The sequence below is a fragment of the Dipodomys merriami genome, unplaced genomic scaffold, assembly GCF_024711535.1.
Source record: "Dipodomys merriami isolate MVZ:Mamm:240054 unplaced genomic scaffold, mDipMer1.0.p SCAF_45, whole genome shotgun sequence".
In the NCBI taxonomy this organism is placed as follows: domain Eukaryota; kingdom Metazoa; phylum Chordata; class Mammalia; order Rodentia; family Heteromyidae; genus Dipodomys; species Dipodomys merriami.
In genome coordinates, this window is record NW_027206013.1 from 4,050,618 (window position 1) to 4,075,085 (window position 24,468).

At 44.1% G+C, this 24,468-nt stretch overlaps 1 protein-coding gene and 1 non-coding gene across 2 annotated transcripts in view; both read left to right on the forward strand.

Annotated features, from left to right (window-relative positions):
- Positions 1-24,468, forward strand: part of Bcr (BCR activator of RhoGEF and GTPase) — a 140,791-nt gene that overhangs the window by 22,061 nt on the left and 94,262 nt on the right. The gene's annotated exons all lie outside the window — the stretch shown is intronic.
- LOC138808541 (U6 spliceosomal RNA) lies at positions 2,493-2,599 on the forward strand. The gene has a single exon (XR_011366490.1). It is a non-coding gene; the product is annotated as a U6 spliceosomal RNA (small nuclear RNA).

The window sequence follows — 24,468 nt, forward strand, 5'->3', positions numbered from 1 at the left end:
TAACAATGAGACATACAAGACACTATGTTGAAAACAAACTTTGCAACTTGTGGCGGGGAGGAGTTAGGGAGGTGGGGAGGGAAAGGATAGTAGGGGAAAAACAAAGGAGGGGGTAACAATACTCGATAAGATATGTGTTCATTACCTTACTTGTGTAACTGTAACCCCTCTGTACAGTATCTTTACAATTAAAAAATACTAAAAAAAAAAAAAATAAAAGACCAGGCCTGACAGGATGAGACTCTAAACATGACTTTGGACATCCAAAGCTGGCTTCATGAGGACCTCCTTCCACCTTGAGCATCAGGAGACTGCTCATATGGTTCCACACTCAGGTTCCACGTGCATAGACTTGAATGAATCTTTAAGCTGGTTTTCTCTCCTTGGCCCTTCCTTTTCCAGAGCCATTTTGATTTGAAGGAATTTTGTATGTGTGTGTGTGTGCTTATGCCAGTACTAGGGTTTGAGCTCAGGGCCTGGGCACTGTCCCTTAACCTTTTTTGCTTGAGGCTAGTGCTGTATCACTTGAGCCACAGCTCTACTTCTGGCTTTTGCTGGTTTATTAGAAATAGATTTTCACAGACTTTCCTGTTCAGGTTGGCTTTGAACTATGAGCAGCGCTCAGTTCCCTGCTCTGGGTCTTCCTGCAGTGAGGTTGTGGACCAGGGCTGCATTCCCTTCTGGGGTTCCTCATCCAAGTTCACTTGGGTTGAGCTAGGGCTCAAGGATGGAGGTCCTCATTTTCTTTCTGACGAGGTGCCATTCTGCAGTCCATCTCTATAAGCTGCTCACATAGGGCTTTCTTCCTAGTAATTCTTCTTGTGTGTATATGCTGGGCCTTGAGCCCTGGCCCTCTGCACTCTTGCTAGCTTTTTTTCTTTTTTCTTTTTTTTTATTGTGAAAATACTGTACAGAGGGGTTACAATTACATGGACAAGATAATGTGTACATATCTTCTCAAGCATTGTACCCTCCTCCTTTGTTTCCCTTTCCCATCCCTTCCCATCCTCCCCCTAGCTTTTTTTCTTAAGACTGGTGCTTTACCTCTTAAGCCATACCTTCACTTTTGGCTTTTTGGTGGGTAATTGGAGATGCATATCTTACAGACTTTGGTCTGGCTGGCTTTTGAACCTCGATCCTCAGATCTCAGCCCTCCCGAGTAGCTCAGGTTACAGGTGTGAGCCATCAGTTCCTAACAATTCTGGGTTTTTTGAAAAGCCCCTTGGCTGATTTTACTCGCTAACCAGGTTTTTAGATCCTTTATACCTCCCCCCTCCAGCATATGGAGATGGAGTTTCCAGAACTTTTCTGCTCAGCCTGGTTTCAATTTATTGTCCTCCAGGTCTCAGCCTCCTGAAGATCTAGGATGACAGGCATGAGCCATCCATGCTGAGCTCTTTTTGTAGGATTTTCTTGAAGCAATACCATCAGATGATAAGAAGACCCAGCTCCATGGGACTTTGCCTTCCAAAAATGCTGTTATGGTGCAGGGTTTTTATCAAAAGGAGCAGGATCTGAGGTGAAGGATGGGGACAATGGGGCCATCCTAGACTGAGCCCCACCACCCTCCCTAGTCTTTGATGACCCTCAAATATAGCCAGGTCTGGCTGGAAGAGGTGGAAGGGGGTTCAGCTGTGTCCACACTGGTTCACACTCTACTTTGGAAAGCTTCCTTAGGTCACTGGCTACATGACACATAGTCATTGTCAGCTCCATGGTCCTTGGTTGGGAAAGAACTCACAGTTCCCTTGTTTATCGTGAAGCTTGTGGATTCTGCTCTGGACTGCTTGTAACTGACTCTGAGAAGCATTTTGGCTTCTCTCCTGTGCATCTGGCAATGGGTTAGGTCTGCTCAATAGCAATGTCCAGTTAATTCTGGCTCACAGAGTTCCTGCTTGGCTTTAATTGAACTTCTAAGAGAGCAGAATGCACTGGTAGAGAAGGGATTTTTTTCCCCCCAGAGGGAGAAACTTGTGTGGCAGTATATGACTGTTGGCAGCTGATAGAAATTGGTTCTGGGAAGCAGCATGCTGTTGTGTTCATGAAGACAAGTGCCTCCCCTTGCATGGGGACTTGGAGCTAGTACAGACTGTCCTCTGTATTGATCTTGGCCTGGGGAGGGGGCAGATACAGACATCGTTGGAGGGAAGAAAGCCTGGTGCAGTGAACATGAGGAGGAAGGGGGAGCAGAACAGATAACATTTCCAACACAGACTAGTTGTTCCACAAGGTGATAGGAGTTGCTTTTTTGTTTTGTTTTGTTTAGTACTCCCTAAAGCTGAGAACTGGTACTTCTGGAGTTTTAGCCAACCAGCTTTCAATGGATTACAAAGGCTGTGACCTACTTAGTCCTTGTCTTGCTTAATATTGCCCATTTTAGTTGTGCCGTTAGCTGCTGTTATGACACTGGCCAATCGTTTACTTGTTGGGCCTCTGAATTCCCATCTGTAAATGAGGAAGCCAAACAGTAGTGTCTTTAAGATGCACTTAGTGTGTTCGCTTCGGCAACACATATAATAAAATTGGAACGATACAGAGAAGATTAGCATGGCCCCTGCGCAAGGATGACACGCAAATTCGTGAAGCGTTCCATATTTTTTTAAAATAAAAAATAAAACAACAATTAAAAAAAAAAGATGCACTTAGTTTTGTCATTCCAAAAAAATTAAGTCAGTCGCTGAATTTTCATATTACTTAGAAACCCCAATTGGCAAGTGTCCCAAACCAGTCTTTCTGTATAATCTCAGTTGTGTCTACCTGGCTGCAGTGACTTAACCTTTGGTGGTGGGCTGAGGAGTAGACTGGTCTCTACATGCAGGTTTAGTGGGAACCAGACCCTTCTCTGTTGACTGATTTGTCCTCTATGCTTACTGTCCACTAGCCAGTCTTGAGACTGCACAACAGATATCCAAAGGCTGTGCAGGTGTCGTCTGGGGCAGTGTACCAAAGTGTAGAGTGTGGGTGACAGCAGGCCCAGTGTCAGTTTAGAAGGGGGAGGGCAGCATGGGGTTGCCTGCTAGGTGGAGGTGATTGTGTCTGGACAGGTGGTTGGCAGTGGGAGGCCTGGTAATGCCAGCTGGTTTATTGCCAGTCAGAGCACAGTCTGGTATGGTCAGGAATGCTTGTACCACAGCCAGCTCTGAGATGAGCCTGGTTTACATGCCTGGTTGCCCCGTCTGTACACATGTTAGGTACTGTGCGGTCATCATTTACCTTTGTCATAGATGACCTGTCCCCAAGCAGCCTGGTGGCTTTGTACACTCCCCGCCTGGAATTGGAATTCAGCTTGTTTTCTGCAGTGGAAGCTCTGTCTGGACTGTATAATGGTTGAGCTGGCCAAGCCTAGGGGATGGGCTGATTGGTCTAGAGAGTATGTGTTCTAGAGAGCATGAAGATGGGAAGGAGTCAGCTGAACGTCTGTACTCCTATAGTTTATGGATGCCTCAGCGGAAATATGTTTTCTTTAGAATGTTCCATTTGATGGGCTTGGCATTTTGACTGCCAGGAGCATCTCCTCCCTCCTCCCCCAATTAGTGTTCCTTCTCTAGCCATCTTGTAGTCCCCATCTATCCTTTATAAAAACCTTACACTGGTGTGTGTGTGTGGGGTGTGTGTGTGTGTGTGTGTGTGTGTGTGTGTGCACTTTGTGACAAGAGCTTTGGGCTCTCAGCTCTGCTTCATTCCCCCAAGATGGTAGACATGACCTGCCATTGATAATCAGATAGCCAGAGCTTAGCAAGAGCCTACACTTATATTGAAAGTGATCATTTGAGTCTCTACTGTTTGCTCTGAAGTTGTGGGATTGTCCAGCTACAAAGTAACTAATTTAATCTTTGTTGGTGAGAGACAAAAATGAAACTACAGTGTACTCATATAATCGTTTAAAATTCAGTTGTTTGAAAGTATAAAAACCATTCTTAGATCTAGGGTGGCACAAAGGCAGGTGGGGACAGACTATATTGGGCCTGTAGGTTGGAGTTTTCCAGCCCCTCTTGTGCAGTAAGCTGACTTCTTAGGAATTATGAAACAGATGATCTGGTCATGTGTAGGTGTCTCCCATATTTGTTTATATGAGAAGCTCTTGTAAGTTTCTCTCATGAACCTGAGAGACAGGTAGGATTGGTTTCCCCATGAGGATTCTTCCCTCAAGGAAATGGTCAGAGGTAGTAAAACTGGAGTGATTGATGATTGCCTGTTTCTGACTCCCTTTTCTCTCCCATTCTTGCTGTTCCCTAATACTAAATACCCATACCCTGAAACAAAGCTTGCCATAAGCTAATAATCATTCATGATGAATGACAAGGCACATGATTATTTCTGGTAACTGTAATTGTGTTCTTTATTTCGTATTGGTTTGCACTTGTTCATAATAAAAGGTTAGGTAAATAGTCATCCATTGATCAAAACCTCCTCTTGAGAAAACAGGGTGTTGAAATCCTGAATCTTTCTTAATTCCCAAGATAAGTAAACTCTGGTTTCTTTCTCTCTCTTTTCTTTTCTTTTCTTTTCTTTTTGTCAGTTGTGGCACTTGAGCTCAGGGCCTGGGTGCTGTCCCTGGGTTTTTCTGCTCAAGGCTGCCACTTTGAGATAAGCTCCACTTCTGGTTTTCTGGTGGTTAATTGGAGGTAAGAGTCTCATGAACTTTTCCTGCTCAGGTTGGCTTTGAATAGCGATCCTCAGATCTCAGCCTACTAAGTAACTAGGATTACAGGCATGAGTCACCAGTACCCAGTGGCTTCTCTTTTTTTCTAGCAACACATGTTCCTAAGAAAGTAGCAGCCATGTCTAAGCCAATCTGTCATCCATCCATGCATTCAACCATTCTTTATCCATTTATCATCCTATAAGATCTGTCCAAGCATCCATTCATCATTCATCTAGTCATCATCAATCACCATCTAGTCATCTTCAATTTCTTTATCATCCATCTACCTATCCATTCATCCATCTATCACCCTTTAGTTATCTCTCTATCATCCATCCATCTGTTCATTATCTGTTTGTCTGTCCAACAAACCATTTATCATCCATCCATCCATCCATCCATCCATCCATCCATCCATCCATCACTTGTCCAGTCATCCATCTGAATAACTTCAGATGTAACACCCACTAGGGTCCAAGCACAGTGCTTGGGCTTTGGCTCCATTCTTTCTTTGTGTGTATGCCAGTCCTAGGGCTTGAACTCGGTCTGGGTGCTGTCTCTGAGCTTAGGCTTAAGGCTAGTGCTCTACCACTTGACCCACAGCACCACTTGTAGCTTTTTGGTCATTTATTGGAGATTTATTGGAGATTTTCCTGCCTGGGCTGGCTTCAAACCACAATACTCGTATCTTAGCCTCCTAAGTAGCTAGGATTACAGGCGTGAACCATGGCTCCCTGCTGTCTCTATTCTTTATTCTGAGGATTCTATAGACTTATAGCAGCTGATAAAGGGATTCTGTGGTAGAGGTTAGTACTAAGCAGATATTTGAGAACTAACTGCTGGTTTAGCTTAAGGAAGGCATGAAGGTCTATAACTTAGGGCTTGAATGGGCCTCTGAAAAAGAGTTTGTTAAGCTATTTTTAGGCTGTTGTGAAACAGGAGAAGGAGAGGCCTTCTGTGCAGTCAGGGACAGTACTGGAAGTGGAGACCAGCAAAATGTTGCAGGGGCCTGTGAGCTGTGGGGATTGCTGGAATATGCTTTGGGGCAGGAGACTGAAAAGAATTGAATTGGGATGGTCTGGTTCTCCTTACCACCCCCCTCCCCCATTGTAAGGCAGAGAAGGCCCATGCTGGAGGGTGTTAGGTCCATGATACCTTGTGGTTTGTGGGTGCTTTTTGGACAGAGGTCTTCCCCAGTGTTTCTGCTGATGCAGATGTGCCTACCCATACTTTTGCTTTGACCCTGGACTCCCTATATCTGTGTCTTGTCTGGAGCCTCCGTATTTGTGGAACTTCATGCTTCAGATGGCACCTTGCAGGACTTGGGATCAGCTGTTCAGGAGATTCTGTGTGATCCCCTAGTGTTTGGGCTGGGACTTAATGTCCAGAAATGCAGAGAGAAGCAGCCTTTGCTCCCAGAGTATCTTGTCCTTTCACAGCTGTGCTGTGACTGTGTGAATTGAGGCTCTGTTTGAAACCAGTTGAAGGCTGTGGCCAGGGCTATGCTTCTGTCTCACCAGCACACATGGTGATGAACAGTGGATGGGATATTCCCTGGAGTTTGATGTGAACCTATGGAAAAAATACATCATGTGAACTTGCTATTAAAATTTTTTTGCCATGTTATAGATGAGTTGTGTGCCTTGTGTATGCCAAGTATGTACTCCATTACAGAGCTGTGCCCATATCTAACACCTTAGCCATTTTAAAATATAGATGCATCTCAGTTTACATTAGTATTACATCCTGATAATGCCATGGTAAGCTGAAAATATCTTAAATATGCATTTAATTTTCCTGGCCTACAGGAATGCCATAACTTAGTTTGGCCTACTATCAATGTGCTCAGAACACTTATATTGGCTATAGTAGGGCACATTGATTTGTAATGTTAAGTCTGTTTTATAGTAAGGGGAATAGCTTATGTAACTTAGTATATCTTGTACTGAAGATGGAAACCAGAGGTTGTAGCTATGCTTTCACACCATCATGAAGTAAAGGAATGGAAGTCAAAGCATTGTAAGTTGGGGGCCACCCATGTATATAGCTCACTAGCACCAGGAACTTTAGCATTGCATAACCAACCAGCACATCCATCTCAAGAACTTTTTCATCTTGTGAAACTGAAACTCTGACCCATTAAACACTAATTTCCTCTTTCCTTAGCCCTTGGTAACCACCATTTATTCTGCTTTTTGTATCTGTGAATTTGATGGTTTTAGCTATCTCACAACCTCATTTAAGTGGAGTCATTTCAATACAGTCTTGTCTTTTTGTGCCTAGCTTATTTCATATTTCACTTACAATGTCCTTGAAATTTGCTCATGTGGAACATGTATTAGAATTTCCTTCCTTTAAGAATAACCTTCCAGCTGGGTGCCAGTGGATCATGCCTATAATCCTAGCTACTCAGGAGGCTGAGATCTGAGGATCACGGTTCAAAGCCAGCCCTGGGCAGGAAAGTCTGTGAGACTCTTGTCTCCAATAAACCACTAGAAAACCGGAAATGGTGCTGTGGCTCAAGCGGTAGAGTGCTCACCTTGAGCTGAAGAGCTGAGGGACAGCACCCAGGCTCAGAGTTCGAGCCCCACGACCGACAAAAGAAAAAAAAAAAGAATAACCTTCCATGGTATGGATGCACGCTGTATTTTGTCCGTCTACCTACCTGCAGACAGACACTTGGGTTACCTCCACCTTTGTGGGTTGCCACACAACTTTTTGAGTCCAGGATCTCATGCATGCTCAGCAAATACTCTACCACTGAGTTGTCCCCTCAGCCCCTTAATTTTTTAAGTCATTTGAGATATTTACATTTAGTTACCACTTTCTTGTCTTCAGCTATTTGTTCTTCATCCAACTCTCTTTTATCTTTTAAGAGATTTCTGAATGAAGGAATATATTAGGGCTGGGCATCGGTGGCTGAAACCTGTAATCCTAGCTACTCAGGAGGCTGAGATCTGAGGATCGTGGTTCAAAGCCAGACCAGGCAGGAAAGTCCATGAGACTCTTATCTCCAGTTAACTACCATAAAACCAGAAGTGGCACCATGGCTCAAATGGTAGAGCTCTAGCCTTGAGCTGAAGAGCTGAGAGCTAGCACTCAGGCCCAGAGTTCAAGACCAATGACCAATAAATAAATAAAATATTAGGAAAACAAGTTTGAAGTTCTGAATTTTTTTTTAATGCCTATGTAATTGCTGGCATTGAGGCTTAAACTTTAGGCCTTGTGCTCTCACTTGGCTTTTTCTCTCATGACAGGCACTCTACCATTTGAGTCATGCCTCTACTTCTGTTTAATTGGAGATAAGACTCTCAGACTTGTCTGCCTAGAATGGCTTCAAACTGCAATCCTCAGATCTCAGCCTCCTGTGTAGCTAGGATTATAGATATGAGCTATTGTCACTCAACAAATTATCTGGTCTTTTTAAAAATACTAAAAATTTGAAAGATATTACGTGAAATTGTGTATATGTGCATAGAGCTGTAATTTACAAACAGTTAAAGTCACATTTTGGTATATTGTCTGTGAGGTATGATAGGTATGTAACCACTACCATAATCAAGATACACAGCTGATCCATCACTCCAGAAAACTTGTATCATTCCAGACACTTCCATCATCCATCACTTGTAAGTATCTTACCTACCAATATGCCTTTTCTCCTTATGTTTTTGTCTATTTTGAACATCATATAAATGGAGTCCTGCAGTGTTAAACCTTTTGGGTCTGGCTTCTTTCACTTAGATAATACATTTGATATCCATCCAAGCTGTTGTGTGAATTGATAGCTCATTTCTTTTTATTACTAAGGAGCATTCCATCCCTTGGATGGGTCAATTCTGTTCTGTTCCTTTCTGTTCTGTCTTAAACAGCTTTTCTGAGTTTGTACCATGGAGTTCACTCCTACAGAGCATTACTAATCAGTGGGAGGGTTTTTATTATTATTATTATTATTATTATTATTATTATTATTATTATTATTATTATTATATGTATACTCTTTTTTTGGGGGGGAATCAGTTGTGGGGCCTGAACTCGGACTGGGTGGTGTCGCTCAGCTCTTCAGCTCAAGGCTAACACTCTACGACTTGAGTCACAGCGCCACTTCCGCCTTTTTTGCTTATGTGGTGCTGAGGAATCGAACCCAGGGCCTCTTGCATGTGAAGCAAACACTCTACCACTGAGCCACCTTCCCAGCCCTATTTGTATACTTTTAAGAGTTATACAACCACAGCACTTTTTGTCACCCCCCCCCCCAAGAGAATTCTTTTACCCATTGTTCTTTCCCCATTCATTCTGTAGTTCTGGCAGCCACCAATCTACTTTCTATCTCTTTAGGCTGGCTTTTCTGGACATGTTAAATATAAATATATATGTATATGTACGTATATATTATTATGTTACATATAGCATTGGGTGGATATTGTCCTTTCTAAAGGATTTCTTATGAAAGGCTTATCTTCCAGGATATACCTTATCCCTAGGATAGAGGTTAAGAGGATCTTTTTGCTTAGAGATGAGGATTTGTTTCTAGATTCCTCTTGAGCCTGGGCCCTTCCCTTCAGGCTTGAGGTTGTACTCCTCAAAGTCTCAGGGACCAAAACTCTCCCAGCTCTCTTCCTTGACCCATAATGAGGGTTCTTACCTGTCCTGCCCTCTGCCTTCCCCAATGGTCTAGTTCTGAGCTGTGCCATGTGACCAGAAGGTTACTTACCTCTGAGAGAGCTGACAGGGCCACAGGATTTGCCCGTGTGTTTTCTTATCTTCCAATTGCTGGGCCTCTCTTTGTTACTGTCAAAGAGGGGCTGGAGGGAAGAGAGGAGCTGTCATAGCATATAGGCACTGTCACCTATAGGGTTGGCAAATACACAGGCTCTGCATAGAAACAGGATCCCAAAGGTAGGCTGTGATCAAAGTTTGACTCTTTCATTGTCCATGGTCCTTGGACCTGAACCTGATTATAAGCATTCCTGGGAACTACTACTGTATTTGAAGCCTGTGATTTTGGAGCTGTTACAGATAGTACACTCACTGGCTTCAGGAAATGTGTAGAGCCATTGATGCTACATGTAGAAACCCCACAGGCCTGTCCAGGCCTTAAATAAGCCTCTGTTTGGCTCCGTGGAGCCTAGGCCTGCCTCCTCTGTTGCAGGGCCACTAGCCTTTCCAATGGAAGCGTAGTTCTTATTTGGGGAACCCAAGGCTTCTAAACAGCACAATGTGTGGACTCACTTTTATGGGCTGCCCCCTCTTAATTCTGATGGAGATGGTGTTTATGACTCTGTGCTTTTGTTTGTTTCCTCATTGAAGAGGAAATTTGATGCACCTGCTCTTTGGTCTTCAAGTTGCATATGCTATTGCAATATTGCCCTGACCAAAGTATGAATTGTCATGGTCATAAATCAGTGCTTGTCTGCAAGGACTCAGAAAGTGAGGGATGACCAACCTTATCACTATTGCTTGGAGGGTCCCTACCTCCAAGGGATGTGACTGCCAGTCTGATAAGCCTTCTTTCAGATTTGAGCAGCTTTCAAGCTCCTTGTGAACATTACTGCTGGAAGGCCACAAGAACTTGTTTTGTCTGGTTTGGTCTTGACCCATCTGCCTGCCTGGCCGTCTCCTTTCTTAGCTGGGTCTCTGGGAAGACATTCCAGAAAGGATGTGATTGGCCCATGTGGCTTTCTGAGCATCTGCAGTCTCTGTGGACACACATAGCCCTGGGTTTAGCAATCCTTGGAGAGAATGTCTAGAGCTTGGGCTACTAATGTGGACACTGTCCAGGCCAGTCACTGACAGTCACTGACTCCTCTGTTGCAGGGCCACCTGAGCTCCTGTTGTTAGACATGGGTTTTGTACAGCACGTATGAGCTAGGTAGAAAGGCCTGGGGAACTCATCCCTTGAAAGACATTCAGGCACAGAGGCTAAGGGCTCCAGCCCTGGAGCCACAGACACTGCATATCTGCATAGACACTACATATCTGATTCTCTCCAAGAATGTAAAGTGCACCCTTTACAAATATGCCACTAAGAAGGAAGGCAGCACTTCAGTTGTATTATTTGTATGATCCTACTTTAAATTATGTCGAAATTTTGGGGAAAATGCATAACAGAACAGATGAAAGAGAGAGGGTAAGTTTCCTCATCTGCAAAATAGAAATTCAAGGAGTCATTTACTCTGGGGCATGCTGTGACGATTAAATGAGATGATGCATGCAAAAAAAGCACTTAGCTCGGCTGCTGGCATGTCTCAAGTACTTAATAACACTTGTTATTCTCATTTTATTGTTGTTATCGTAGCTGGTGTTATGACAGATAGCAGGAAAGGATGTTGGCCGCTTTTATCAGCTGGCTGGATTTTTTGTTGTTGTCTTTTTTTTTTTAAGAGACCAGAGTAGAAGATGAAGCCACCTTTTTCCATTAGAGTGGAAAAGCCCAGAGCACCATTTTCCAAGTGGTGACTGTTTTGTTTTCAGTTTTGTATTCAAGTGACATTTTAGATGAACCTTTAGACAAATGAAAGAAAAGACATAATTAGCAAGTACTGGTCCAGCTCTTGTTCCCCATGCTACCTGGTCTCCAAGGCCCTGGTGTGACAGCTGCCTTGCCTTTATAGCTCTTATGACAGGATCTGCCTTTACCTCCTATGGTAGAGAATATCCACATTTCCATCTAGCTGTCTTTTTGGTCAGGCCCTTTACCTCGTTCTCTTTTTGGTCAGGCCCTTTATCTCATTCTCTGTATTTTCTCCAGGGGTGGCGATTGGGCAGCTGTGAGGGAATGCTCTTTTGTGAGATCGGTTCTCCATGTTGCCATAGAACAGAGAGAGTCCTGGAAGCAACCAGCTATATTTGTCAGATATGGGAAGAAGTGGGAACTCGATGGCTTCTGGCCTATATTTGTGACTGTATAGTCCCAAGTTCTATACTAGGAAGGGGTTAGATGAGTCAAGGGTTTAGGGGGCTTGTCACAGAACTTTGCTTTGGGGTCTTTATCTTTGTAAATTGTGATTGCATTGTATATCATAAAAAATTTACCACTGAACCTGTGTGTATGTGTGTGTGTGCGCGTGTGCGTGTGCACACGTGCACATGCACGTGTGCACTCAGGGCCTAAGTGCCATCCCTGAGCTTTTGTGCTCAAGGCTAGTACTCTACCACTTGAGATACAGCCTCACTCCTGGCTTTTTGGTGATAAGAGTCTCAGACTTTCCTGTTAGGGCTGGCTTCGAACCCTATTTCTCAGATTTCAGCCTCCTGACTAACTAGGATTACATGTATGAGCCATCAGTGCCCAGCTTAAACTTTTTTTTTTTAACCTGGTACTGAGACTTGAACTCAGGGTCTCAGACTCTTAATCAGCTTTTTCACTTAAGGCTGATACTCTGCCACTTGAGCCACACCTCTAGGGTTTTTTGTTTTTGTTTTTGTTTTTGAGATGAGTCTCTTACATTGGTATACAAGAGTCTCTTACATGAGTATGCTCGGGCTGGCTCCAAATTGTGATTCTCAGACCTCAGCCTCCTGAGTAGCTAGGGTTACAAGTGTAAACCACCAGCACTAGCCACTAGAGTAATTTTAAGTGTATAGTTCAATGGTGTTCATTGACTGTGATATGCAACCCTCACCACCATCCATCTCTAGAATTTTGTCATCATTTTATAATGACACTCTTGGCCTACTTATCCCCACTAAGCAACAGATCCTCATTTCCTCCTTCCTTTACTCTGGCAACCACGAATCTACCTTCTATTTGGGAAGGTAGATGACTCTAGGGGAATTTGAGTATTCTAGGCCCCTCCTGTGATGTTCTGCTGAACTACACAGAATTTATACACACAGAATTTATACTTTTATATCTGGCTTATCTCACTTTGTGTAATGTCCTCAAGTTTAATCCATTTGTCAACATATCTTTTTTGTAGGGAACAGGAGAAGCTTCGAGGAGTATTATAAAGGGGATGAATTGAATTAAAGTACATTGTATTTATCTATGGAAGTATTATAATGAAACCTCTTTATGCATTTAATGTACACTAGCAAACTTTTTTTTTTTTTACAAAAGAATGATGTTTTCCTTTTTAAGGCTGAATTTATTACAGTTTTACATTTACAATACACAGTGTTTTTAATCCATGTGCATGTGGGTTGCCTTCACCTTTGACTATTGGAAAGAATGCTGCTGCGAACATGAGTATATATGCTTTTACTTGTGGCACCTTGCAAAGAGGTCTTTCCGTTATGAGTGCTTCAGGTACCATTCAGATGCCTGCCTGTTGACAGGAGAGGGGAAGGGTTTTCTTCTTGCATTAACTACAGCTAGCACAGCTTTCTGGAATGCAGCAGGTCACTGATAAAGAGGGAGGGAGTTCTTGGAAAGGCAGGTTTCTGGCTACATGCCCCATCCCTGTTTTCTGCCACCTTTTCTGCCAGAGCAACTTGAGTCAGCTATTCCTGGCAAGGAAGCCTCAGTTGAGGTGTGGGGGTGGGGCTGGTGGAGAGGGTAGTTCCATGTGATTTTTATTTTCTTTTTCTAGTCCTGGGACTTGAACTCAGGGCTCGGGCACTGTCCCTGAGCTTCTTTTGCTTAAGTCTAGCACTCTGCCACTTGAGCCACAGTGCCACTTCTGGCTTTTTCCATTTCTGTGGTACTGAGGAATCAAACTCAGGGTTTCATGCATGCTAGGCAAGCACCCTACCACTAAGCCACATTCCCATTTTATCTGCTGATGGGGCCAGGTACAAACCTAGAGGTTGGCTGTCCTTGGGCGACTCAGTGATGAGACCAGACTGTAAGTAGGACGGAAACATGGCTTGGACATAGCACTTTGCATTTTATGTGGAACAGGATTCAAGTCTGGTTTTCCTCCATAGAGCACATTATAGAACCTGCCCCAGCCCTAGGGGGGACTGTGGTACAGCATGTACTCAGCAGAATCAGGAATCGGGGTTGGAAGTGCCTTCAGGGAACAGTACCTGTAGGAAGAATGGTAACCAAGATTCTAGGAATTTAGCCAGCTGCTGGTGGCTTATACCTATAATCCTCGCTAATCAGGAGGCTGAGATCTGAGAACTATGGTTTGAAGTTAGCCCAGGCAGGGAAAACCATGAGATTTTTATCCCTAGTTAACCACCAAAAAAGCCAAAAGTGGTGCTGTGGCTCAAGTAGTAGATTGCTACTGAACAAAAAGGCTCAGGGATAGTGCCCAGGCCCTGAGCTCAAGTGTTCCTCTGCCCTTGCCCCCCCCCCCCCCCACACACACACAGAAAAAGAGATTTTCTTAGAATTTCACCTTGCCTGTAAACCTAGGTAATTTGCTAGAATAGCTATATTACCTTTAAGTTTGTCATGTTCAGGAAGCCTGTCAGAACTGGGTAATACAAAGTCTTAAACTAAGAAATACCTGGGTATACTTTTGTTTCCCTTGAGTGTTAGGGAGGATACTATACATACTTTGTTTGATAGGTGTTCCAAGTTCTTTCTCTTTGTCTGGGCCAGAGTGGCCTCAGTAAGTGTCAGAAGCACTAGTGTGTGTATGTGTGGGGCCTGACTTGGAAACACCATGCCTGTGATTCTGCAAAACTGAATCATGCCAGAGGGTATCTTTCTCTGACTTCTGTGTCTGCATTGTTCAAGAAACATTACCATGTTTATAAACCCAGATCCAGTCATTCCACCCTAGGATATTTTCCTAAGGAAATATGACTTTTTCCTCTTCCTTTTTGGTACTATTATGTGAAACTACTCATTGTATTCATAACAGTGGAAAACTGGAATCAAACGAATGTCCTGAAATAGAAAAGGGGCTATAGGAACTGTTTGTCATCAATAGTAATTATGAAAATTATATAGCAACATGGAACAAACTTCTAAATGCAAAAGGTATGATACAGAATTGTGTTAGGATTTGTATCCATGATCTCTTGCTTTGTAATTAATGATTAATTTAGTGGCTTAAAACCATACAAGTTAATCTCTTTGACTTTGTGGGTTGCTGTGTGTTTGTCAACCAGGCTTATTGACATGGCTGCATATACCTTGGGGATCAAGAGAAGCTGGGCCTAAGATGTCTTAACCCCATGTTCCTGTGGCTTTAATGGGAATAAGAGAAGTTAGGACATCTCTGTCCTTGTGATTGGTCATCATTCTATGTTCTACCCTGAGCTTCTTTACATGGAGGCTAGGCTCAAGCAGCAAAGTTAGAAGCTGCAAAGTGTCTTGAGATCTGGACTATAGAGCTCTTACACTGTCACCGATTTTCTGTTGATCACAGAAAATCTCACTCTAGCCTGGATCTGAGAGTGTGGAGAACAAGATTCTACATTAACACCAGGCAGGGGGCACAGCAGGTATGAGTTTGAGGGGCATAACTTTTTCTTTTCTTTTTTTTCCCTGGTCATGGGGCCTGAACTCTCGGTCTGGGCACTGTCCCTCAGCTCTTCAGCTCAAGGTGAGCGCTCTACCACTTGAGCCACAGCGCCACTTCTGGCCTTTTCTGCTTATGTAGTGCTGAGGAATCGAACCCAGGGCCTCATGTGTGCAAGGCAAGCACTCTACCACTGAGCCACCTTCCCAGCCCAGGGCATAACTTTTGTATGGCAGACATGGAGCCCAGTCAGCACAATCTGACCATGAGGGGACATGGTGGAAATCCCTGTGTCCAAAGACAGGGTTATCTGATTAGAGGGTGATATAGGGGTAGGGGCAGATTGTATTTGCCTGTTCCTCAGCCTCCTTCCTTGTTTATAACTGTTCTTTTTCACAAGTATTTCCTTGTACTCTTCTTGTACATTTTCTGTTTAAAAGTATTTCAAAATAACTACATGGGAAAGCAAACACTTACCTCCATGTGATATGGTGGTGAGAACTAGAAAGAAAGTCCTGTTGTGTAGGACAGGGCTCTTGGGTCATGTATATGGGCAGTGGGTTCAAAGGATAACTGTTTGCTTGCACAGGAGAGTCCTGACACCCTGATCCCGCTGAAAAGAGAACTGAGGCTCAGACAGCTTTATCCACATTGTGGAGAGAAGTTGGGTCCTGCAGAGAAAGGGTGTGTGTGGACATACTCTGAACAAATGGGCTTTACTCCAGCAAAACAGTGTGCAGTCATCCTCCACTGCTGGCAGCAATCTTTCCTGTCACAGAGACTTGCCCCTCCACATTCCTGTCCTCACTCGCTCTCCTCTTCATCCTGGATGCCCCAGCCTCAGGACCCAGCTGATTGGGCCCTGCCAGTGCCCAAGCTCCCAGGCAGGCAATGGGCAGCAGGAGCCTCCAGAGTTGGTTGAGAATCTAGGTAGGTCCTCATTCATGCTACCTGTTAGCCTCTTTTACCGTCCACTTTACACCCAGGGGTGGTAGAAAGATTCTACAAGGTGATGTAAGACTGTACCAGATGCCTAGAACTCGTGCCTAGAACTGAATCCCCTTTGGCCCTATGGGTCTGCTCTTTTCCCCTAATTGTTAAAAAGCTTTGGTTACCCAGCATTCAAAGGATTCCCCAGCATGAAAGGCAGGTAGAACTGATTGAAGCCCCCTCTCCTCTACCTTGCAGCATGGGGGCTGTAGTGTAGTCAGAGAGCTAGGAAACCACTACCACAGCCCCATCCTGTTCTGAGGCTGACAGTGGTCTGGTTTGCCTGCTGTCCTGGTATGCAAGTGTAACCTTGTGGCTACACATTGTCTGGTGACTTGTCTTGGGACTAGCTTCAGCCTGGGCAGGAATAGCTGGGACTGTACTCGACAGTGTGCTGATTTCTGATGACCACATGTGCCACATAAAGCCCAGGGCATCCTGGGCTAATAAGAGGTTCTTATTAAGTCTCCCCCCCCCCCCCCCCCGTTGGTCCTGGAATGAGCCTGTTCTGAGAGCAAGTGGCTGTCAGCAGTGAAGATAAATCGTGTGTTTACTTGTTTCATTAAGAGACCTCTTGCCATGGGAGAGGTCACAGCTCAGCCTTGGGCTGGGAGGAAATGGTGCTTACAGGGTAGCCAGCTGGTGTGGGGTGAGGAGGTGGCTGATCCCTCATTATGGGGGACAGAGGGCCTGCAGCATGCCAGCCCGTTCCTGCCATGCCACTGTCATAGTGGCCATGATGATGATGGATGGACCCTGAGCCAGGCTAGCCAGAGAGTGAAAACAGGAAACCTAATCTTTTAAAAATAATCCAGGGGGAGGGGAAAAAGTAGAGCAAAGCCTTTAAGCCAACAGATGGCTCTTGTGGGGGGCAAGTCTTTCAGTGTGGCTGATGCTTCTGATAGCTAAAAATTCCAGTGAGTTGGCAAAAGGCTAAGCATTTCAACTGAACATGCTTAAATGGGTAGTGGACATTTTCAATCTGTTCCTAATGTTTCATCAAGTTTTTTCATGAAGCCTCTCCCTCACCAGCCTTTGCACACCCTGCCTCCAGAAGCATTCTTAAGTGGAGTCTAGATGCTGGTCTGACTCCCTCATCTTAACCATGATGCAGTCCTGCTTTTGGCCTCTGCCTCTGGTTCCTACCCAGGTCAGCCATTGTACATGCTAGGGTTATCTTCACAGAGCTTGATCATAATCCCATTTTCAGAAATCTCCTACCAGAAGTGGAGCTGTGGCTCAAAGTGGTAAAGTGCTAGCCTTGGGCAAAAATGCTCAGGGACAGCACCTAGGCCCTGAGTCTTAGCTCTGTGACTGACAAGACAAAAAATAAACAAAAAAATAAAAATTCCCACCTAGTCTTGGGCTACGGTTCAAGATTACAGATGTCAAGCAGGCAGCTACTCAGGGCTATGCATTTCATACTCTGCTCTCCTAACCTTCTGTATGGCAGAACAACTTTCCACTAGAGCTGAGGTTTTACTCTTCATGTACTTTTCTTTTGTTGGTCATGGTGCTTGAACTCTGGGCCTGAGCACTGTCTCTCAGCTCTTCAGCTTAAGGCTAGCACTCTACCACTTGAGCCACAGTACCACTTCTGCTTTTCTGGTGCTTTATTGAAGATAAGAGTTTCACAGCCTTTCCTGTCTGGGCTGGCTTTGAACCGTGATCCACAGATCTCAGCCTCCTGAGTAGCTAGGATTACTGGTGTGAGCCACCGGCGCCCGGCTCTTCGTGTACTTCTTGCATCTGGCCTCTGCCTAGAATGTCAAACCCAAGATCTACCTGGACTTCAATGTCCAGCTCCTATGCTTTCTTCATGCATCTCCATTTTCCCATCCATGTCCTCACTTGTATGCAAGTCTCTCTTCTCCCAGTTCTCTGGCCCTCCCTCATGACTCCTTCATGCACCATCTGGCCCCCTTTGGTACCCAGTGTTATTCTACCTCCTTTCTTATTATCCCATCCTTTAGAGGACACAGCCTCTGGGACCAATTACCCAACTGTGTGGCTGTACAGAAGGACCAGCTCTTCTGAAGGCTCTTTTGACCCAGAGCTGACACCCCCTGCTCCTGCTAGGTACCCCTACTCTCCTAAGTGCATGAAGTACCTTACCCCTCCTATGGGAATTAGTAGGACCTCCCCTTTTTGTCAAAAGGAAGCTTATGCTGTGGTCCTACCTGCAGTCCATAGGGTGGTAATAATAGACATGTTTTGGATTCCAGGAAGAAGTGACCTCCACCTTGGGGTAACCAGGTCCAAGTGGTGGAGAATGGCTTCCACATTTGCCAGATTTGGTTGCTCCTCTAGCTGGCTCATTTTGGCTCAGTGGCTGTAGCCATACTTGGGGTAGCATTTGCTTCCAGGTATGCTCAGCTAAGAACTGCTTAGGAACATTATGATCCCTGAGCCCTAGCTCTGACAGGCTAGGTCCTGTAGGAAAGCCAGGAATAAAAGCTCGAGGTTGCCTGAAGAGAGCTATTCCTTCTCTGCTCACTAGAAGTTCAGCTCACTTCTTCTTGGACACTTGGTGTGTAATTCATGCCCTTCCTATTCTGCCTTTGTGGTATTATGAAAATCAGCCGTGGATATGAATGTAAGAGGTTCCAGGTATGGGTCCCCTCCTCCACCAGAGGAGACTCATTTATTCTGTGAAGCTGTACCTTTTGGAAAGGGGCTGTTGGTCTCTGGGGGTCTGGGAGGGGGCTCTTTCTCACTTGAAAGACTTTGGCATCCTTGAAGAACCAGTCCCATTGATGGTAGGGCAGGATCTGCAGAAATGATCCTTCTTCAAGTTGAGTTTCTCACTCTAATGACCTCACAGTACCTTATAATTACCTCCCCATCCCAGTCTTCATGATAGTTTTGGATGCAGTGCTTCATTCTCCCCAGAGCAAAGTAATTTATACCCACAAATTGCTCCCTCTTTTACAAATTGGAAAATGGCAATACCAGTGGACCTCAGACTTCTGAAGCTTTTGTTGGGGAACACTCTCCCCAGGGAGGACTAGCTACCTTTGCTGTGCAGGGCGTCAAGGACACCACGTCCTAGTGTCCTCAGACACTAGGCCCCCTGCCAGGAGCCTCCAACTGCTTTTGTTTTCATACTATTCCTTGTCACCTACAGCAGAAACAGTCTCCTTTTCCTGCCCGCTTTCTTTCGGACCAGGATGAGTGGGAGATGTCTGCACAAAAGGAGCACTAGATGATGGGCTTATACTAAAAGGCTATAGGAATTTGTGGGAGGTCAGAGGAAGGGGAGCAGAGAGCTGGGTGATGATAATGATGTCCATATTCCTCAGCACTTCTTAGAGAAACAGAAACCTCTTAGCTCCCATTGGATGGGGTGAAGAAAAATTATTATTTTTGAGGACTCAGGCCAGGTCCTCGGTTAATACAAAAGTAATGGTTTGTTTTTCTGATTGGTTAACTAGCTTTCTTATTTTTGTTTTTATTTACTTTTATTTTTTATGTCATGAACACCATTTAATCAACGATAGTCATTGACTCAATGACTCAGTGACTATCATTCAAACAATGATAGTCATCATTATATTAATCTTCATTGCTTATGAACTCTTATGACCTTTATAACTAACTTTTATTTCCTGATTGGTTTCTGTCCTCTGTTTTTAATTTTTTTAATTTTTTTGTTATTATAGAAGTGATGTACAGAGGTGTTACAGTTATATAAGTTAGGTACAAAGTACATTTCTTTTTTTTTCTTTTTTCTTTTTTTTTTTTTTTTTTTTTTTTTTTGGGGTCCGGTCACGGGGCCTGAACACTGGGCCTGGGCGCTGTCCCTCAGCTCTTCAGCTCAAGGCTAGCGCTCTACCACTTGAGCCACAGCACCACTTCCGGCTTCTTTCTTTTTGCTTATGTGGTGCTGAGGAATCGAACCCAGGGCCTCAGGCATGCAAGGCAAGCGCTCTACCACTAAGCCACCTTCCCAGCCCCATTTTTTTAAAATAAGTTTTTTATTGTGAAAATGCTGTACAGAGGAGGGGTTACAATTACATGAACAAGGTAATGAGTACATTTCTTATCAAGCATTGTGTCTCCTCCTTTGACAAAGTACATTTCTTTTTGGATAATGTCACCCCTTTCCTTGCTCTCTCCCTGTTTTTCCCTCCCCTCCTCTACCCACAAGTTGTATAGTTCATTTCCAACATAGTGTCCAGTGAGTACCATTGCTGCATTTGTTCATCCTTTGTCCCTTTCTGTGCTTCCCCCTTACACTCCCAAAGATATACAAATGAACAAACAGAAAAAGAAGAAAACAAAACAAAACCAGCAAAAAAACCCCTATTGTTTCCAATTCCTGGAATTCATTTTGATAAATATTATTTCATATGATCAGATGTACATAAGTGTTGTACCTTGATTTCCCTGTCCTGAGAGTATCCTCCTTTGGTCTCATTTTGTATGAATGCTAGAGACTTATGTAAGTTATTATGTCTCATTGTATTTTAGCTCTCATTTGTACACATACAAGAAAACATGCGTCATTGACCTCACTAAGCATTGCTTTCCTCACTTAACATGATTTGTTCTAGGTGCATCCATTTCTCTGAAAATGACATAATACTATTCTTTCTAATGGCTTCGTAAAATTCCATTGTATATAGGTATCACATTTTTTTGATCCATTCATCTCTTAATGGGGCATCTGAGCTTTTCCCACAACTTGGCTATTGTGAATAGTGCAGCAGTGAACATGGATGTGCGGTTGTCTTTATGGTATCCTGACTTGTGGTGTTCTGGGTAGATGTCTGGGTGTGCTAGGTTATAAGGAAGATCTATGTTTAGTTTTTTAAGGAACCTCCAGACTGCTGTCCAGAGTGGTGGTATTACCACTTACCACATTTCCACCAACAGTGTGATAGATTTCCTTTTTCCCCACATCTCTGCTAATACTTGTTTGAATTCACAGTGTTGGAATCTCAGAGTTGTTTTCATTTGCATTTCATTTATGGCCAGGGATGGTGAGCATTTCCTCTTGTTTCTTTGCCATTCTTACTTCTGATAAGTCTCTCCTTAGCTCATTTGTCATGGGTTTATTAGCTTTAGGTAGGGTTAGTTTCTTGAACTCCTTGTATATTTTGGATATTAGGCCTTTGTCTGATGTATTGCTGGTGAAGACCTCCCAGTCTTTTGGTTGTCTGTCAAGTTTAGTAATTATGTCCTTTGCAGTGCAGAAACTTTTTAGTTTGATGTAATCTCATTTGTCAAGTCTCCTATCTGCTATGCCCATGGGACTCATTTCAAAAAGTTTCTGCCTATGTCTATAAGTTCTAGTGTTTCTCCTACTTTGAGTTGATATTTGTGCATGGTGAAAAACAGAGATTCACTTTTAGTTTTCTGTATATGGATGCCTAGTTTTCCAACACCAGTTATTGAAGAAGTTATCTTTTTCCACTGTTTATCTTTTCAAATGCCAGATAACTCTTAAGTGTATGGTTTTATTTCCAGGTCCTCTAGTCTATTCCCTTGATCTTTCATGTCTGTTTTTGTGCTGGTACTAAGCTGCTTTGGCTATTCTAGGTCTTTTGTTGTTCCATATAAATTTTTGTATTGTTCTCTCTGTGTTGGTAAAGAATTTCATTGGGTCTGTCCTCCTTCTCAGTGGCCCAGCTTTCATGGGGAGAAGTCTTTGTAATGAAAAGTGAGTCTCCCATTCCTGGCCTCTTTGTAGAGCAGATCTGTGGTTGTTTGCGCTTTGTTCATTTGTACATCTCTGGAGCCAAAAAATAGCTCTAGGCAAATAGTAGGCTGTCACTCAGTGTTTGTAGAGTGAACGGAATACAGATCTGCTTGACTCATCTTGGTTCCCAAACTAGGCACTATAAGGCCCCAAAAGAAATCTGAGAGAGGCTGAGTTATCAGTCTAAAAGAGAAAGCAGAATACAAGTATAAGAAAATTAAAATGAGAACTAAAGTGATAGTTCACAGTATATTAGTTGAAAGTACTGATATGATTGTCCAATAAATTATGCAAATGCTAAGTGCTGTGAAAGTTCAGAGCAGAGTGAATTGTTCCAGAGTTGAGAGTAGGCAGGAAGGGGAATGTAGATTTTGTGACTAAGGCTAAGAGGGCAGGCAGAATTTAATGAAAGACAACAGACTTAAAAAGATATAGCCTGGGGGCTGGGAATGTAACTTAGTGGTAGAGTGCTTGCCTAGCATATATGAAGCCCTGTGTTCGATTCCTCAGTACCACATAAACAGAAGAAGCTAGAAGTGACACTGTGGCTCAAGTGATAGAGTGCTAGCCTTGAGCAAAAGATGCTCAGAGAGTGCCCAAATCCTGAGTTCAAGCCCTAGGACTGGCAAAAAATGTTTAAAAAAATTAAAAAGATATAGCCTGGGAGGGGCAGAGCAGCATAAGGCCCAGTGGATTGGTGTCTATGATCAGTGTTGTGCCTATGAATAGATCAGAAAGGCCTGAGCTGGATAGTCCAGGCTTGTGGCACTGGAATTGATAGTGTGAGCCTATATGTGTTGGAACCTGTAGTCAGGTACTTGGGTCAGAATTCCCATCCTTTCCTCTTTGTTTCTGGCTGGCATCACTATTGCTTTTGATAGAGAATAACGAGTTATCTTAGGCCTGGTGCTATTGATACATGCCTATATCCTAGCTACTTGGAAGGTTGAGACTGGGAAGATCATGTTTCCAGGCCAGTCATGGGCAGAATAGCCTACAAGACCTCCATGTCTCAGTGGGAGAAATGGCATAGTGGCACATACTTATCATCCTAGCTACAACACAAAGCATAGAATAGGCCAGTGGTAGTCTCTGTGAGTTTCAGGTCAGAAAGCAAGACATTATCTGAAAAATAACCAGTGTAAGCTGGGTGCCTGCTGTGGCTTATGCCTGTCATCCTCGCTACTCAGGAGGCTGAGATCTGAGGCTCACAATTCAAAGGCAGCCAGGCAGGAAAGTCCATGTGACTTATCTGTAGTTAGCTGCCAAAAGTGGAAGTATGGCTCAAATGGTAGAGCACCAACCCTGCACAAAAGGGCTAAGGAACAGCACTCAGAACCTGAGTTCAAGCCACAGTATCAGCATACATACAAAAATAACCAGTACAAAAAGCATCTAGAGGGGTGAAGTTCAGTAGTAAAACACCTGCCTAGCAAGTGTGAGGCCCTGAGTTCATACCCCAGAATTGCCAAAACTAAAAACAAACTCTAATCACAAGATGTGTCTTAGTGGGGCTGGGAAGGTGGCTTAGTTGTAGAGTGTTTGCCTTGCATGTATGACGCCCTGGGTTTGATTCCTCAGCACCATATAACCAAAAAAAGCCAGAAGTGGCACTGTGGCTGAAGTGGTAGAGTGCTAGTCTTGAGCTGAAGAGTTGAGGGACAGCGCCCAGGCCCAGAGTTCAGGCCCCACGACTGGGGGGCGGGGAGGGGGGGATGTCTTAGTCTGTTCTGGCTGCTACAACAAAATACAGTAGACTGGGTGGTAGAATTTTTGTAGGCCCAGAAGGCTAAGATTAAGATGCCAAGAGATTCAGTGTCTGATGGTATATCTCCACTTCATAGATGACAACTTCACTTGGCAGGGGCAAAGAAGCTCCCTTGTGCACAAATACTCAATCCATAGCACCAAGGCTGGTACCAAAGTGATCACCTTGTGGGGTGATAAGGGTTTGTGGGATGTGTGATGTGTATGTGAGCATTTGCGTGTGTGCGTGTGTTTCTTTGAGTGTGTAGATGTATGTGTTATGTGTGGGCCTGCATTTGTAACCTGTTGGGGGAGATCAGAAAGGATTCCAAGGCCAGACTGTGAGCTGTACTCTTATTATTTCTTAGCATCTTTCAGATGCTAAGAAAATTTAGTACTAGCTCCTCCTCTGAAGATGAAATGAACATACATGCAAAGTCCTATTCACACAGCCACTCCTTCCATTCCACCTCCCTCTGACTAGAGGACTACTCAGGGAGCAGGGCTCAGGAAACTACAGAGACCAGGTGGATGGGATCTGCCATCCCCTCAACTCCAGCTTCTGCGGGGCCAGGCAAAATGCCCATCTTCTCAAGACCAGTGAGATGTGGGTTTGTCTCTAGGCAGGTAGTTTTCACTCCCCTCCCCACAAAGGTACCCAAGAACTTTAGCTCCTTTTCTCTTTTTCTCCCTCTCCTTCCACTCCTCTAACGAGCCCTGACTGGGGCCTTGCCTATCCCTTTGGCCCATCTCTTCCTGTCTTTTCCATGGGCCGAGGCCCTTGTGCCTCACACAGGAAGAGCCAGGAGAAGCCTAATCTAAGCTGCTGCCCTTTATCTCTCCTTCCCACATGGTCTGCAGGAAGCTGTGCTCCAGCCGCACATGCAGGGAAGGAGGCCTGGGCAAAGCAGACCTAAGTTGGCATTATGGACTATCCTTTATAGTTATGACTTGCGAACTATTCTTGGAGCTTGGGCCTTGGAATGTAGCTCAGTGGTAGAATACATGCTTAGCATGTG